We start from the raw sequence: 17,437 nt of genomic DNA, 5'->3' as shown, positions 1-17,437 counted from the left end.
AAAACCACTACATTGAAAAACATTTCAAAAATTAAAAACTGCATTTAACAAAAGCCCTCTAATAAATTCACACCCAAAACTCCAGCAGCCCAGCTGGCCCTACCAAAGCTCTAGGTTTATACATACAGTAAACAAAACCAAAATCGCAGTAATACCTATCAGAAGTCTATGAAAGAAACCTATTGAAATTACTCCTACCTCAAATACAAACCAACCCATCCAAAGTCAGCTTCACTCAAAAAACAATCTACACAGAGTTAATAACAGCAAGAAATAGAACAACACACCATATACGACCAATTAATATAATAGTTTAAAAAACAAAAAGAAAAAAAAGTGTTTTTTTTTCTTCACTAACTTCTTTTATTAGCTAGAACAAAGGCTTTTGCCAGGACTGTAACAACAACTCCTTCTTCTTCTGAAAGGTCCCTTCTCATTCCCAAATTCCTTACAACTTCGGAGTTTAAATCCAAGCAAAAAAGCAAAATTCGTGCACTTGTACGTTCGATGCTACTGTCAGATTCTCTGTTTCCCTCCACATCTTCTTACATTTTCAGTCTTCACGCTGTCCTGCCGTGATGAGTTGACAAAAGATTTTGGTAAATGTTAAGAGAGGATTTCCCTCCCTCCCCAGAACTGGGTTCCTCAGCGCATTTCACTCAATCCCAAACCGGCAATGATGCACGCTCACCTGAAACAGGGGAATAAATCTGTAAAGGTCACTAAATAAATAAAAGCGCATCCCCATTGTTCCAGCACTCAGCAGCCCATGCGGCCAAGGTCAGAGCTCTCTGCTCACCGAGGACACAGCAACCAGCACGGACCTTTCTCCCACTGTCCAGCACAGACCTGCAAAGGCAGAGGGGAGTTTACAGAGACCGGGACGCGGCGGGACGGGACGGGACGGGCGCCCGGCCCGACCTTCCAAAGCTGTCGGCAGCGAGGGCGGGGAGCGCCACGGCCCCGCTCCGCCGCCTGCCCGGGGCCGCCCCGCCGGGATTGTCCGGCCCGCGGTCGCTCCCAGAGCCTGGAGCGGGGCGGGCGCGGGCTCGGGGGCTGCCGCCCTGTTCCGATGCCGCTCGCCTGCCCCCGTCCGCTGCCCCGGAGCGCTACGACCGCACCTCCGCCGCCCGCCGAAACCGGTCCCGCCGGGCCCCCCCCGCCGCGGCCATTCTTCTCGGCCATCGCGTCCCTTTGCACTCCCGAATGTCCTTCCCCCGTCCCCGCCATTTACAGACCCTGGCCCGACCACCGCAAGCTCCCGCCCCTCGCCCTTCCCTCGCTCGGCAGCGGCGTCCTTGCCCCGCCCCCGGCACTCAGCGGCGAGGGGCAGGGCGCTGGCTCGGGGGATGCGATCCCGCTCTGTGGCCACAGGGGGGCAGATTTACAGGGGTGTGCGATTTCCCCGCCCATTTCGCCGCCATCCTGAGAAGGTCAAAGAAAGTCCGCAACATTCACGACGTGCCCTTCCCAAGCTGGCGAGTGAAAGAGGACCCTCGGAAGAGATAGGCGATTAAGCAGATGCCTGTCAGCAACCCGCCTAAATACGGACGCCCGCAGCGCTGCTGACCACATAGTCCGTGTCTTAGACACTAAAAATGCCACATGAAAAGCCGTCGGGGCCGCCCTGGCGTCGGTGTTCCATGCAGGCAGCCGATTAGACCGAGCCGGGTCCTCGACTTCCCAGCCCTTGTCGCCGCCATCTTGAGAAGGTCAAGAAAAACTCCGTGACATCCGCAACTCGCCACTCCCAACATGGCGGGCTCTCGGCTGCCTGGCGGCTGAGAGCTGCAGTACCGCGCTCTGCCCACAAAGCGGCAGCACTGCCGCCCGCCCCAGCCAGGGGCGCAGCGCGCCTCAGGGCTGCGGGCAGAGAAGGCGGCAAAAAATAACAGGGGCGACCCCCAACAAAAACTGCTCTGAAATAAATGCCAAAAACCTGCCTCTTACCCGACCAGAACCAAACAAGCCCCCTTGATTTAAAGCCATGTTTACATAATATAAATAAGAAAAATAGAAATATAAAATTTCACATGCATCTTTACAGTGGACATTGATGTAGCATGTAATTTATATAACATATTCTGTCTGTTCCTATTATTTATATTTACTTATATTTTCTGGTTTGATAAATATCTTTCTATATCGATTGTATATTTCTATGTTTGAAATTACATTTCTATCATGCTTTTATTGTTTAAAATAAAAATCCCATCCTAACTAAAGAAATAAAAAGCTCTATTCTTTTAAACTATATTGAACTGTTTTTATATTTATAGCTTGCATGACTAATATAATGCTTAAATATAAACATAAATGTGAATATAATAATATATAATATGTATCCTATTCACATAATATAAGAAAAAATAAGTTAAAAAAGAATTAATCTGTAAGTTGTAGCAGTAGATATGGTACATATTTTTAATTTTTATATTAACTTTTAGCTATTTATTGTCTATTTCTATACTTAGATTTCTAGCTTTATATTATTTGTATTCATAATTTTTATACTAAAACACTTGCTTTTGCCAAATAAAAAACAAAATCCCCCTTTATTTTAAACTACTTAAAAAAACATACAGTATATCAATATGGTGTAATATATAACAAACTATATAAATAAGATACGATACACATAAATAATCTATTTTATATCAATATCCTATAATACACTATAATAAGATATATGCAGTATTACGGATTGTGTTGATTTATGTTATTTTATATTTTATATAAAGAATTGTTAAATTATTTATCTGCATATATTTGAAACACATTTCTATATTTATACTTTGGTTGCGATTTTTTCTGGGTGTTTTCTGGGTCTTTTCTTGCCCTTGTTGGAATTTTCTTCTGGGTTTTTTTCTGGGTTTTTTCTTGCCCACCTTCAGGGTTTTTTCCTGTTTTTTTCTGTTTTTTTTTCTTGCCCATTTTCAGGTTTTTCTCTAGGTTTCTTCTTGCCCAGCATCGGGGTATTTTTCTGGGTTTTTTCTCACCCATCTTGGGGTTTTTTCCTGGGTTTTTTCTTGCCTATCTTCGTCTGTTTTTCTGGGTTTTAAGCCAACATAGGTACATACCATGTCAGAACATACAATGTAACCCAGCTGGGGATTTTTTATTCTAAATTTAACAATGAGTTGCAAAACCTGGAAAGCACAAGTCACACACACAAGCTTAAATCCAGTCAGCATGTGCTCACACATGCAGAGACGAGCAGACACAGACACAGTCACATGCTCTCACACACGCTCACACACTCTTTCCATTTACACGCTCACTGCATCCCTTACTCGAGACGCAGAAGAAAGTGCTGTAACACATCTTCTGGCTGCTGCTCCCTGACGTCAAATGGTAGATTCTGGGGAAATCAGCAGGCTCGGGGACCTGTGAGATGACAGGAAGGGTCAATGAGTGGCTATCTGACAGCCAGGACTTGTCCCCGCTCGGGACCGATAAATTTTGTACCCAAAATCCCATAGAACACAGATGACCAGTAAAATTTTGATAAATGTTCTACCTAACTGTGACTACGTGCCAGGGCAGGGCAGCTCCGATCATAAATGGCACAATGTAAGTACACACAATATATAAGCTGAGGAAAACAGTGCAAGTGTACACAGGGTGTAAGCATACACCATATAAGGCGACACACTTACATGCTGTGTAAGTACACACGTGTACAAGTCAAGATAGGTACATACAATACAAGCCAGGACTTGATATAACTCTCTGCAAGATGAATTCTTGAACCCTATACCCTTTGAGAAGATGGAACCTCCAGCACTACTGTAGTCATCTCAGGAGGTGCATCTGAAAAAAAAGTTAGGAAAGGAGGCAGACAGTTGAAGGATAACTTAAGAGCTCCAGAAATCATTTGTCCATCGACAAATCCCATCTAGAGCCCAAGTACACCCCACATTACAAATTCCAACTCCCCATGGTTTGTCCTACTGAAGCACGCCATGCAGCAGGGCAGAACAGCTCCGGCACAAACACCTGCAGACACCCGTGACACAGAACGTGACAAACAGGGGGACGTGAAACACGACACATCATGCTTGTGGTGGGGGCCTCGAGGGAAGAGGGCAAAAGGGACCCCAAAGACACACTAGGGAACACGGCACACCGGACAACACGACGCACACCGGAGCTGTTCTGCACTGCCCGCCTGAAAGCTGCCATCAAAAGTAGAGCCTCTCCCTTTAGCTGTCCTAAGAGGCCCTTGGACAAGATTGCCTTTCCCTCTGCTCATTTTTAAATCTGCCCCAAGAACTCCCAACCCACTATTCACTCATCTCCAGGCCATGGCCCCCGACTTATCTTTTGGATGATCGGTGACGTGGATCCACGTTGCACCTGAAATGAGTCTGCCTCCGAGGGCCTCATGAGTGCCGAGGAGCCTCTTGGTCAGCTACAATAAAGTAAACCGAAACCAAAGTGTGATCCAGAGTTACGCGGGCCAAATCCCTGCAAGTCAGCTACTTGCCCTTTCCTGAGTGTGCCTGGCTCCCTCAGGCTCCAGCTTCATCCTGATTCCAAGGCTGTGGCCTTCATTAGGGGTGGCACCTGGGTAAGAGAAAGGCAAAGTTAAATGGCATTGCTGTGAGTGCAGTGGATGACCTTGTGTGCTGTAACACACGGGAATGCCTCTGCTAGGCTTCTGAACAGCCTTGTGTGGGGGGGCCCTCAAATAAACAAATAAACACCCTTTCTCACCCTGCTGCCTGCAAACCCCCTCCCAAGAACTCCTAAATGGATACCTGATCACCCTCTCTCTCCCATGCACAACCCTCAACTCACCTGAAGCTTCAATCTCAAACATCATCCTTGACACTGGGCAGACCTCTCTTGCGACATGATCCATCTGCTGAAAAATTGTTGTTCTTGAGAGCTGAGCAATAAGAACCATTTCTCTCCACTGCTCACCTTGGCTGCTGGTATCCAGATTGACTTCCTAAAAAGAAAGACAAAGAACAGTGCTGTAACACAGTCACCATACACACTTCTGCTGCAGAGACAAATGGGGCCTCACCTGCTCGGGGCAATCCCCTCAACGGGATGGGGCCCTCTGGCACCGATTCAATCCATCTCAATCTGAAAAAAAAGGTAGGACAAGAGTCAAACTGTTGCAGGATAACTGAGGAGCTCCAGATATCCTGTGTCCATCTACAAATCCCACCTAGAGTCCAACTACACCCCACATTACACATTCCAAGTCCCCGGGCCCTCTCCTATCGCACCAGGCTGTGCGGCAGGGCAGAGCAGCTCCGGCACATACGTGTGCTGACACCCGTGAATCAGGACAGGCAGGACAGGACAGACAACAGGGACACAACAGGAACAGAAATCTCTTGGCAAGGAAAATGGCTGCAAGGACTGAGAGAATGCAAAAGGAGATGACTGAGTTCAAACTGACGGTCAGCTGATGAGGCTCAGAGAACCCTGGAGGAAGAAGATGCTAACTGAAGGATTTATTCCAAGAACAGCAAAGATCGATGCCTAGGAATCCTATGCTCAGAATCCTCTGCCTGCCCTCACATTCTTACAAGTCCTACTCCACCACAATGGATCCAGGTGGGGCACAGCTGTCCGTACAGCTCAGAACAAGACCTGACAAGACACCTGACTGGATGCTTCCAAAGAGAGAAGAGAGTCTGATGCCTGTCTGAGCTCCCCAGTCAAAAGTTCTGTGGCCTGGATGCCAGGCCAGGGAATGCAGTGATCACAGATGCTAACAAGGATGCCAAGGTTTATGACAGGCCCCCCTAAGGTAAAAGACATTGCATACACAAACAACACATAATGCACAACAGACACATGACACGAGACACACCGGGACTGCTCTGCCCTGCGCTCCTCAGCACTGGGATCAAAAGTGAGACGTGGCTTGTATGGGGCCTAAGGGGCCACTTCATGAACACCCCCCACCTCCAAATCGGACCCAAAAACCCCTGCCAGTAATTCCCAAACCAGCACCATGCCTTCATCCCCTCTGTGGGTCACAGCCCTCTACTTATCTCTCAGACATCTGGGGATGCCAGTCTGTCTCAGGTGCATAGAAAGGCCACCTCGTCAGCTGGGAAGGTCCTGCTGGCACCGGGCTGGTGTCTCTCAAACAGCTAGATTAAAGAGAACCAAACATCAGTGCCTGACCTTGGCACCGCATCGGCCAAAACCCCACCACTCTGCTACTCACCGCGCTCCTAAGAAGGCCCGGCACCTCCTAACCCTGACCCTCTGCGACACCTGGAATGCAGCTACACCTGAAAGAAAGCTAGAACATATGTCAAACACCACCAGGGTAACTCACAAGCTGCAAACACCTTATGTCAATCTAGGAAGAGCAGCTAGAGCCCAAGTACAGCCCACGTCACAAATTCCAACTCCCCATGGTTTGTCCTACTGAAGCACGCCATGCAGCAGGGCAGAACAGCTCCGGCACAAATACCTGCAGACACCCGTGACACAGAACGTGACAAACAGGGGGACGTGAAACACGACACATCATGCTTGTGGTGGGGGCCTCGAGGGAAGAGGGCAAAAGGGACCCCAAAGACACACTAGGGAACACGGCACACCGGACAACACGACGCACACCGGAGCTGTTCTGCACTGCCCGCCTGAAAGCTGCCATCAAAAGTAGAGCCTCTCCCTTTAGCTGTCCTAAGAGGCCCTTGGACAAGATTGCCTTTCCCTCTGCTCATTTTTAAATCTGCCCCAAGAACTCCCAACCCACTATTCACTCATCTCCAGGCCATGGCCCCCGACTTATCTTTTGGATGATCGGTGACGTGGATCCACGTTGCACCTGAAATGAGTCTGCCTCCGAGGGCCTCATGAGTGCCGAGGAGCCTCTTGGTCAGCTACAATAAAGTAAACCGAAACCAAAGTGTGATCCAGAGTTACGCGGGCCAAATCCCTGCAAGTCAGCTACTTGCCCTTTCCTGAGTGTGCCTGGCTCCCTCAGGCTCCAGCTTCATCCTGATTCCAAGGCTGTGGCCTTCATTAGGGGTGGCACCTGGGTAAGAGAAAGGCAAAGTTAAATGGCATTGCTGTGAGTGCAGTGGATGACCTTGTGTGCTGTAACACACGGGAATGCCTCTGCTAGGCTTCTGAACAGCCTTGTGTGGGGGGGCCCTCAAATAAACAAATAAACACCCTTTCTCACCCTGCTGCCTGCAAACCCCCTCCCAAGAACTCCTAAATGGATACCTGATCACCCTCTCTCTCCCATGCACAACCCTCAACTCACCTGAAGCTTCAATCTCAAACATCATCCTTGACACTGGGCAGACCTCTCTTGCGACATGATCCATCTGCTGAAAAATTGTTGTTCTTGAGAGCTGAGCAATAAGAACCATTTCTCTCCACTGCTCACCTTGGCTGCTGGTATCCAGATTGACTTCCTAAAAAGAAAGACAAAGAACAGTGCTGTAACACAGTCACCATACACACTTCTGCTGCAGAGACAAATGGGGCCTCACCTGCTCGGGGCAATCCCCTCAACGGGATGGGGCCCTCTGGCACCGATTCAATCCATCTCAATCTGAAAAAAAAGGTAGGACAAGAGTCAAACTGTTGCAGGATAACTGAGGAGCTCCAGATATCCTGTGTCCATCTACAAATCCCACCTAGAGTCCAACTACACCCCACATTACACATTCCAAGTCCCCGGGCCCTCTCCTATCGCACCAGGCTGTGCGGCAGGGCAGAGCAGCTCCGGCACATACGTGTGCTGACACCCGTGAATCAGGACAGGCAGGACAGGACAGACAACAGGGACACAACAGGAACAGAAATCTCTTGGCAAGGAAAATGGCTGCAAGGACTGAGAGAATGCAAAAGGAGATGACTGAGTTCAAACTGACGGTCAGCTGATGAGGCTCAGAGAACCCTGGAGGAAGAAGATGCTAACTGAAGGATTTATTCCAAGAACAGCAAAGATCGATGCCTAGGAATCCTATGCTCAGAATCCTCTGCCTGCCCTCACATTCTTACAAGTCCTACTCCACCACAATGGATCCAGGTGGGGCACAGCTGTCCGTACAGCTCAGAACAAGACCTGACAAGACACCTGACTGGATGCTTCCAAAGAGAGAAGAGAGTCTGATGCCTGTCTGAGCTCCCCAGTCAAAAGTTCTGTGGCCTGGATGCCAGGCCAGGGAATGCAGTGATCACAGATGCTAACAAGGATGCCAGGGTTTATGACAGGCCCCCCTAAGGTAAAAGACATTGCATACACAAACAACACATAATGCACAACAGACACATGACACGAGACACACCGGGACTGCTCTGCCCTGCGCTCCTCAGCACTGGGATCAAAAGTGAGACGTGGCTTGTATGGGGCCTAAGGGGCCACTTCATGAACACCCCCCACCTCCAAATCGGACCCAAAAACCCCTGCCAGTAATTCCCAAACCAGCACCATGCCTTCATCCCCTCTGTGGGTCACAGCCCTCTACTTATCTCTCAGACATCTGGGGATGCCAGTCTGTCTCAGGTGCATAGAAAGGCCACCTCGTCAGCTGGGAAGGTCCTGCTGGCACCGGGCTGGTGTCTCTCAAACAGCTAGATTAAAGAGAACCAAACATCAGTGCCTGACCTTGGCACCGCATCGGCCAAAACCCCACCACTCTGCTACTCACCGCGCTCCTAAGAAGGCCCGGCACCTCCTAACCCTGACCCTCTGCGACACCTGGAATGCAGCTACACCTGAAAGAAAGCTAGAACATATGTCAAACACCACCAGGGTAACTCACAAGCTGCAAACACCTTATGTCAATCTAGGAAGAGCAGCTAGAGCCCAAGTACAGCCCACGTCACAAATTCCAACTCCCCATGGTTTGTCCTACTGAAGCACGCCATGCAGCAGGGCAGAACAGCTCCGGCACAAACACCTGCAGACACCCGTGACACAGAACGTGACAAACAGGGGGACGTGAAACACGACACATCATGCTTGTGGTGGGGGCCTCGAGGGAAGAGGGCAAAAGGGACCCCAAAGACACACTAGGGAACACGGCACACCGGACAACACGACGCACACCGGAGCTGTTCTGCACTGCCCGCCTGAAAGCTGCCATCAAAAGTAGAGCCTCTCCCTTTAGCTGTCCTAAGAGGCCCTTGGACAAGATTGCCTTTCCCTCTGCTCATTTTTAAATCTGCCCCAAGAACTCCCAACCCACTATTCACTCATCTCCAGGCCATGGCCCCCGACTTATCTTTTGGATGATCGGTGACGTGGATCCACGTTGCACCTGAAATGAGTCTGCCTCCGAGGGCCTCATGAGTGCCGAGGAGCCTCTTGGTCAGCTACAATAAAGTAAACCGAAACCAAAGTGTGATCCAGAGTTACGCGGGCCAAATCCCTGCAAGTCAGCTACTTGCCCTTTCCTGAGTGTGCCTGGCTCCCTCAGGCTCCAGCTTCATCCTGATTCCAAGGCTGTGGCCTTCATTAGGGGTGGCACCTGGGTAAGAGAAAGGCAAAGTTAAATGGCATTGCTGTGAGTGCAGTGGATGACCTTGTGTGCTGTAACACACGGGAATGCCTCTGCTAGGCTTCTGAACAGCCTTGTGTGGGGGGGCCCTCAAATAAACAAATAAACACCCTTTCTCACCCTGCTGCCTGCAAACCCCCTCCCAAGAACTCCTAAATGGATACCTGATCACCCTCTCTCTCCCATGCACAACCCTCAACTCACCTGAAGCTTCAATCTCAAACATCATCCTTGACACTGGGCAGACCTCTCTTGCGACATGATCCATCTGCTGAAAAATTGTTGTTCTTGAGAGCTGAGCAATAAGAACCATTTCTCTCCACTGCTCACCTTGGCTGCTGGTATCCAGATTGACTTCCTAAAAAGAAAGACAAAGAACAGTGCTGTAACACAGTCACCATACACACTTCTGCTGCAGAGACAAATGGGGCCTCACCTGCTCGGGGCAATCCCCTCAACGGGATGGGGCCCTCTGGCACCGATTCAATCCATCTCAATCTGAAAAAAAAGGTAGGACAAGAGTCAAACTGTTGCAGGATAACTGAGGAGCTCCAGATATCCTGTGTCCATCTACAAATCCCACCTAGAGTCCAACTACACCCCACATTACACATTCCAAGTCCCCGGGCCCTCTCCTATCGCACCAGGCTGTGCGGCAGGGCAGAGCAGCTCCGGCACATACGTGTGCTGACACCCGTGAATCAGGACAGGCAGGACAGGACAGACAACAGGGACACAACAGGAACAGAAATCTCTTGGCAAGGAAAATGGCTGCAAGGACTGAGAGAATGCAAAAGGAGATGACTGAGTTCAAACTGACGGTCAGCTGATGAGGCTCAGAGAACCCTGGAGGAAGAAGATGCTAACTGAAGGATTTATTCCAAGAACAGCAAAGATCGATGCCTAGGAATCCTATGCTCAGAATCCTCTGCCTGCCCTCACATTCTTACAAGTCCTACTCCACCACAATGGATCCAGGTGGGGCACAGCTGTCCGTACAGCTCAGAACAAGACCTGACAAGACACCTGACTGGATGCTTCCAAAGAGAGAAGAGAGTCTGATGCCTGTCTGAGCTCCCCAGTCAAAAGTTCTGTGGCCTGGATGCCAGGCCAGGGAATGCAGTGATCACAGATGCTAACAAGGATGCCAGGGTTTATGACAGGCCCCCCTAAGGTAAAAGACATTGCATACACAAACAACACATAATGCACAACAGACACATGACACGAGACACACCGGGACTGCTCTGCCCTGCGCTCCTCAGCACTGGGATCAAAAGTGAGACGTGGCTTGTATGGGGCCTAAGGGGCCACTTCATGAACACCCCCCACCTCCAAATCGGACCCAAAAACCCCTGCCAGTAATTCCCAAACCAGCACCATGCCTTCATCCCCTCTGTGGGTCACAGCCCTCTACTTATCTCTCAGACATCTGGGGATGCCAGTCTGTCTCAGGTGCATAGAAAGGCCACCTCGTCAGCTGGGAAGGTCCTGCTGGCACCGGGCTGGTGTCTCTCAAACAGCTAGATTAAAGAGAACCAAACATCAGTGCCTGACCTTGGCACCGCATCGGCCAAAACCCCACCACTCTGCTACTCACCGCGCTCCTAAGAAGGCCCGGCACCTCCTAACCCTGACCCTCTGCGACACCTGGAATGCAGCTACACCTGAAAGAAAGCTAGAACATATGTCAAACACCACCAGGGTAACTCACAAGCTGCAAACACCTTATGTCAATCTAGGAAGAGCAGCTAGAGCCCAAGTACAGCCCACGTCACAAATTCCAACTCCCCATGGTTTGTCCTACTGAAGCACGCCATGCAGCAGGGCAGAACAGCTCCGGCACAAATACCTGCAGACACCCGTGACACAGAACGTGACAAACAGGGGGACGTGAAACACGACACATCATGCTTGTGGTGGGGGCCTCGAGGGAAGAGGGCAAAAGGGACCCCAAAGACACACTAGGGAACACGGCACACCGGACAACACGACGCACACCGGAGCTGTTCTGCACTGCCCGCCTGAAAGCTGCCATCAAAAGTAGAGCCTCTCCCTTTAGCTGTCCTAAGAGGCCCTTGGACAAGATTGCCTTTCCCTCTGCTCATTTTTAAATCTGCCCCAAGAACTCCCAACCCACTATTCACTCATCTCCAGGCCATGGCCCCCGACTTATCTTTTGGATGATCGGTGACGTGGATCCACGTTGCACCTGAAATGAGTCTGCCTCCGAGGGCCTCATGAGTGCCGAGGAGCCTCTTGGTCAGCTACAATAAAGTAAACCGAAACCAAAGTGTGATCCAGAGTTACGCGGGCCAAATCCCTGCAAGTCAGCTACTTGCCCTTTCCTGAGTGTGCCTGGCTCCCTCAGGCTCCAGCTTCATCCTGATTCCAAGGCTGTGGCCTTCATTAGGGGTGGCACCTGGGTAAGAGAAAGGCAAAGTTAAATGGCATTGCTGTGAGTGCAGTGGATGACCTTGTGTGCTGTAACACACGGGAATGCCTCTGCTAGGCTTCTGAACAGCCTTGTGTGGGGGGGCCCTCAAATAAACAAATAAACACCCTTTCTCACCCTGCTGCCTGCAAACCCCCTCCCAAGAACTCCTAAATGGATACCTGATCACCCTCTCTCTCCCATGCACAACCCTCAACTCACCTGAAGCTTCAATCTCAAACATCATCCTTGACACTGGGCAGACCTCTCTTGCGACATGATCCATCTGCTGAAAAATTGTTGTTCTTGAGAGCTGAGCAATAAGAACCATTTCTCTCCACTGCTCACCTTGGCTGCTGGTATCCAGATTGACTTCCTAAAAAGAAAGACAAAGAACAGTGCTGTAACACAGTCACCATACACACTTCTGCTGCAGAGACAAATGGGGCCTCACCTGCTCGGGGCAATCCCCTCAACGGGATGGGGCCCTCTGGCACCGATTCAATCCATCTCAATCTGAAAAAAAAGGTAGGACAAGAGTCAAACTGTTGCAGGATAACTGAGGAGCTCCAGATATCCTGTGTCCATCTACAAATCCCACCTAGAGTCCAACTACACCCCACATTACACATTCCAAGTCCCCGGGCCCTCTCCTATCGCACCAGGCTGTGCGGCAGGGCAGAGCAGCTCCGGCACATACGTGTGCTGACACCCGTGAATCAGGACAGGCAGGACAGGACAGACAACAGGGACACAACAGGAACAGAAATCTCTTGGCAAGGAAAATGGCTGCAAGGACTGAGAGAATGCAAAAGGAGATGACTGAGTTCAAACTGACGGTCAGCTGATGAGGCTCAGAGAACCCTGGAGGAAGAAGATGCTAACTGAAGGATTTATTCCAAGAACAGCAAAGATCGATGCCTAGGAATCCTATGCTCAGAATCCTCTGCCTGCCCTCACATTCTTACAAGTCCTACTCCACCACAATGGATCCAGGTGGGGCACAGCTGTCCGTACAGCTCAGAACAAGACCTGACAAGACACCTGACTGGATGCTTCCAAAGAGAGAAGAGAGTCTGATGCCTGTCTGAGCTCCCCAGTCAAAAGTTCTGTGGCCTGGATGCCAGGCCAGGGAATGCAGTGATCACAGATGCTAACAAGGATGCCAAGGTTTATGACAGGCCCCCCTAAGGTAAAAGACATTGCATACACAAACAACACATAATGCACAACAGACACATGACACGAGACACACCGGGACTGCTCTGCCCTGCGCTCCTCAGCACTGGGATCAAAAGTGAGACGTGGCTTGTATGGGGCCTAAGGGGCCACTTCATGAACACCCCCCACCTCCAAATCGGACCCAAAAACCCCTGCCAGTAATTCCCAAACCAGCACCATGCCTTCATCCCCTCTGTGGGTCACAGCCCTCTACTTATCTCTCAGACATCTGGGGATGCCAGTCTGTCTCAGGTGCATAGAAAGGCCACCTCGTCAGCTGGGAAGGTCCTGCTGGCACCGGGCTGGTGTCTCTCAAACAGCTAGATTAAAGAGAACCAAACATCAGTGCCTGACCTTGGCACCGCATCGGCCAAAACCCCACCACTCTGCTACTCACCGCGCTCCTAAGAAGGCCCGGCACCTCCTAACCCTGACCCTCTGCGACACCTGGAATGCAGCTACACCTGAAAGAAAGCTAGAACATATGTCAAACACCACCAGGGTAACTCACAAGCTGCAAACACCTTATGTCAATCTAGGAAGAGCAGCTAGAGCCCAAGTACAGCCCACGTCACAAATTCCAACTCCCCATGGTTTGTCCTACTGAAGCACGCCATGCAGCAGGGCAGAACAGCTCCGGCACAAATACCTGCAGACACCCGTGACACAGAACGTGACAAACAGGGGGACGTGAAACACGACACATCATGCTTGTGGTGGGGGCCTCGAGGGAAGAGGGCAAAAGGGACCCCAAAGACACACTAGGGAACACGGCACACCGGACAACACGACGCACACCGGAGCTGTTCTGCACTGCCCGCCTGAAAGCTGCCATCAAAAGTAGAGCCTCTCCCTTTAGCTGTCCTAAGAGGCCCTTGGACAAGATTGCCTTTCCCTCTGCTCATTTTTAAATCTGCCCCAAGAACTCCCAACCCACTATTCACTCATCTCCAGGCCATGGCCCCCGACTTATCTTTTGGATGATCGGTGACGTGGATCCACGTTGCACCTGAAATGAGTCTGCCTCCGAGGGCCTCATGAGTGCCGAGGAGCCTCTTGGTCAGCTACAATAAAGTAAACCGAAACCAAAGTGTGATCCAGAGTTACGCGGGCCAAATCCCTGCAAGTCAGCTACTTGCCCTTTCCTGAGTGTGCCTGGCTCCCTCAGGCTCCAGCTTCATCCTGATTCCAAGGCTGTGGCCTTCATTAGGGGTGGCACCTGGGTAAGAGAAAGGCAAAGTTAAATGGCATTGCTGTGAGTGCAGTGGATGACCTTGTGTGCTGTAACACACGGGAATGCCTCTGCTAGGCTTCTGAACAGCCTTGTGTGGGGGGGCCCTCAAATAAACAAATAAACACCCTTTCTCACCCTGCTGCCTGCAAACCCCCTCCCAAGAACTCCTAAATGGATACCTGATCACCCTCTCTCTCCCATGCACAACCCTCAACTCACCTGAAGCTTCAATCTCAAACATCATCCTTGACACTGGGCAGACCTCTCTTGCGACATGATCCATCTGCTGAAAAATTGTTGTTCTTGAGAGCTGAGCAATAAGAACCATTTCTCTCCACTGCTCACCTTGGCTGCTGGTATCCAGATTGACTTCCTAAAAAGAAAGACAAAGAACAGTGCTGTAACACAGTCACCATACACACTTCTGCTGCAGAGACAAATGGGGCCTCACCTGCTCGGGGCAATCCCCTCAACGGGATGGGGCCCTCTGGCACCGATTCAATCCATCTCAATCTGAAAAAAAAGGTAGGACAAGAGTCAAACTGTTGCAGGATAACTGAGGAGCTCCAGATATCCTGTGTCCATCTACAAATCCCACCTAGAGTCCAACTACACCCCACATTACACATTCCAAGTCCCCGGGCCCTCTCCTATCGCACCAGGCTGTGCGGCAGGGCAGAGCAGCTCCGGCACATACGTGTGCTGACACCCGTGAATCAGGACAGGCAGGACAGGACAGACAACAGGGACACAACAGGAACAGAAATCTCTTGGCAAGGAAAATGGCTGCAAGGACTGAGAGAATGCAAAAGGAGATGACTGAGTTCAAACTGACGGTCAGCTGATGAGGCTCAGAGAACCCTGGAGGAAGAAGATGCTAACTGAAGGATTTATTCCAAGAACAGCAAAGATCGATGCCTAGGAATCCTATGCTCAGAATCCTCTGCCTGCCCTCACATTCTTACAAGTCCTACTCCACCACAATGGATCCAGGTGGGGCACAGCTGTCCGTACAGCTCAGAACAAGACCTGACAAGACACCTGACTGGATGCTTCCAAAGAGAGAAGAGAGTCTGATGCCTGTCTGAGCTCCCCAGTCAAAAGTTCTGTGGCCTGGATGCCAGGCCAGGGAATGCAGTGATCACAGATGCTAACAAGGATGCCAGGGTTTATGACAGGCCCCCCTAAGGTAAAAGACATTGCATACACAAACAACACATAATGCACAACAGACACATGACACGAGACACACCGGGACTGCTCTGCCCTGCGCTCCTCAGCACTGGGATCAAAAGTGAGACGTGGCTTGTATGGGGCCTAAGGGGCCACTTCATGAACACCCCCCACCTCCAAATCGGACCCAAAAACCCCTGCCAGTAATTCCCAAACCAGCACCATGCCTTCATCCCCTCTGTGGGTCACAGCCCTCTACTTATCTCTCAGACATCTGGGGATGCCAGTCTGTCTCAGGTGCATAGAAAGGCCACCTCGTCAGCTGGGAAGGTCCTGCTGGCACCGGGCTGGTGTCTCTCAAACAGCTAGATTAAAGAGAACCAAACATCAGTGCCTGACCTTGGCACCGCATCGGCCAAAACCCCACCACTCTGCTACTCACCGCGCTCCTAAGAAGGCCCGGCACCTCCTAACCCTGACCCTCTGCGACACCTGGAATGCAGCTACACCTGAAAGAAAGCTAGAACATATGTCAAACACCACCAGGGTAACTCACAAGCTGCAAACACCTTATGTCAATCTAGGAAGAGCAGCTAGAGCCCAAGTACAGCCCACGTCACAAATTCCAACTCCCCATGGTTTGTCCTACTGAAGCACGCCATGCAGCAGGGCAGAACAGCTCCGGCACAAATACCTGCAGACACCCGTGACACAGAACGTGACAAACAGGGGGACGTGAAACACGACACATCATGCTTGTGGTGGGGGCCTCGAGGGAAGAGGGCAAAAGGGACCCCAAAGACACACTAGGGAACACGGCACACCGGACAACACGACGCACACCGGAGCTGTTCTGCACTGCCCGCCTGAAAGCTGCCATCAAAAGTAGAGCCTCTCCCTTTAGCTGTCCTAAGAGGCCCTTGGACAAGATTGCCTTTCCCTCTGCTCATTTTTAAATCTGCCCCAAGAACTCCCAACCCACTATTCACTCATCTCCAGGCCATGGCCCCCGACTTATCTTTTGGATGATCGGTGACGTGGATCCACGTTGCACCTGAAATGAGTCTGCCTCCGAGGGCCTCATGAGTGCCGAGGAGCCTCTTGGTCAGCTACAATAAAGTAAACCGAAACCAAAGTGTGATCCAGAGTTACGCGGGCCAAATCCCTGCAAGTCAGCTACTTGCCCTTTCCTGAGTGTGCCTGGCTCCCTCAGGCTCCAGCTTCATCCTGATTCCAAGGCTGTGGCCTTCATTAGGGGTGGCACCTGGGTAAGAGAAAGGCAAAGTTAAATGGCATTGCTGTGAGTGCAGTGGATGACCTTGTGTGCTGTAACACACGGGAATGCCTCTGCTAGGCTTCTGAACAGCCTTGTGTGGGGGGGCCCTCAAATAAACAAATAAACACCCTTTCTCACCCTGCTGCCTGCAAACCCCCTCCCAAGAACTCCTAAATGGATACCTGATCACCCTCTCTCTCCCATGCACAACCCTCAACTCACCTGAAGCTTCAATCTCAAACATCATCCTTGACACTGGGCAGACCTCTCTTGCGACATGATCCATCTGCTGAAAAATTGTTGTTCTTGAGAGCTGAGCAATAAGAACCATTTCTCTCCACTGCTCACCTTGGCTGCTGGTATCCAGATTGACTTCCTAAAAAGAAAGACAAAGAACAGTGCTGTAACACAGTCACCATACACACTTCTGCTGCAGAGACAAATGGGGCCTCACCTGCTCGGGGCAATCCCCTCAACGGGATGGGGCCCTCTGGCACCGATTCAATCCATCTCAATCTGAAAAAAAAGGTAGGACAAGAGTCAAACTGTTGCAGGATAACTGAGGAGCTCCAGATATCCTGTGTCCATCTACAAAT

At 50.6% G+C, this 17,437-nt stretch overlaps 1 long non-coding RNA gene across 2 annotated transcripts; it reads right to left on the bottom strand.

Moving 5' to 3' along the window:
* Window positions 1-345: 345 nt before the first annotated feature.
* Window positions 346-1,327, bottom strand: LOC134433507 (uncharacterized). 2 transcript variants are annotated; one of them, XR_010031578.1, is made up of 3 exons: window positions 1,239-1,327; window positions 692-849; window positions 346-570 (listed from the first exon to the last, which is right to left on the bottom strand). It is a non-coding gene; the product is annotated as an uncharacterized LOC134433507 (long non-coding RNA). The 2 variants fall into 2 exon arrangements; XR_010031579.1 differs by lacking the exon at window positions 1,239-1,327 and adding an exon at window positions 1,122-1,207.
* Between the last annotated feature and the right edge of the window lie 16,110 nt (window positions 1,328-17,437).

Source organism: Melospiza melodia, unplaced genomic scaffold (genome assembly GCF_035770615.1).
Source record: "Melospiza melodia melodia isolate bMelMel2 unplaced genomic scaffold, bMelMel2.pri scaffold_181, whole genome shotgun sequence".
In the NCBI taxonomy this organism is placed as follows: Eukaryota; Metazoa; Chordata; class Aves; order Passeriformes; family Passerellidae; genus Melospiza; species Melospiza melodia.
Note: the sequence above shows the minus strand (reverse complement) of the source record. Positions and strands in the feature narration are given on the sequence as shown.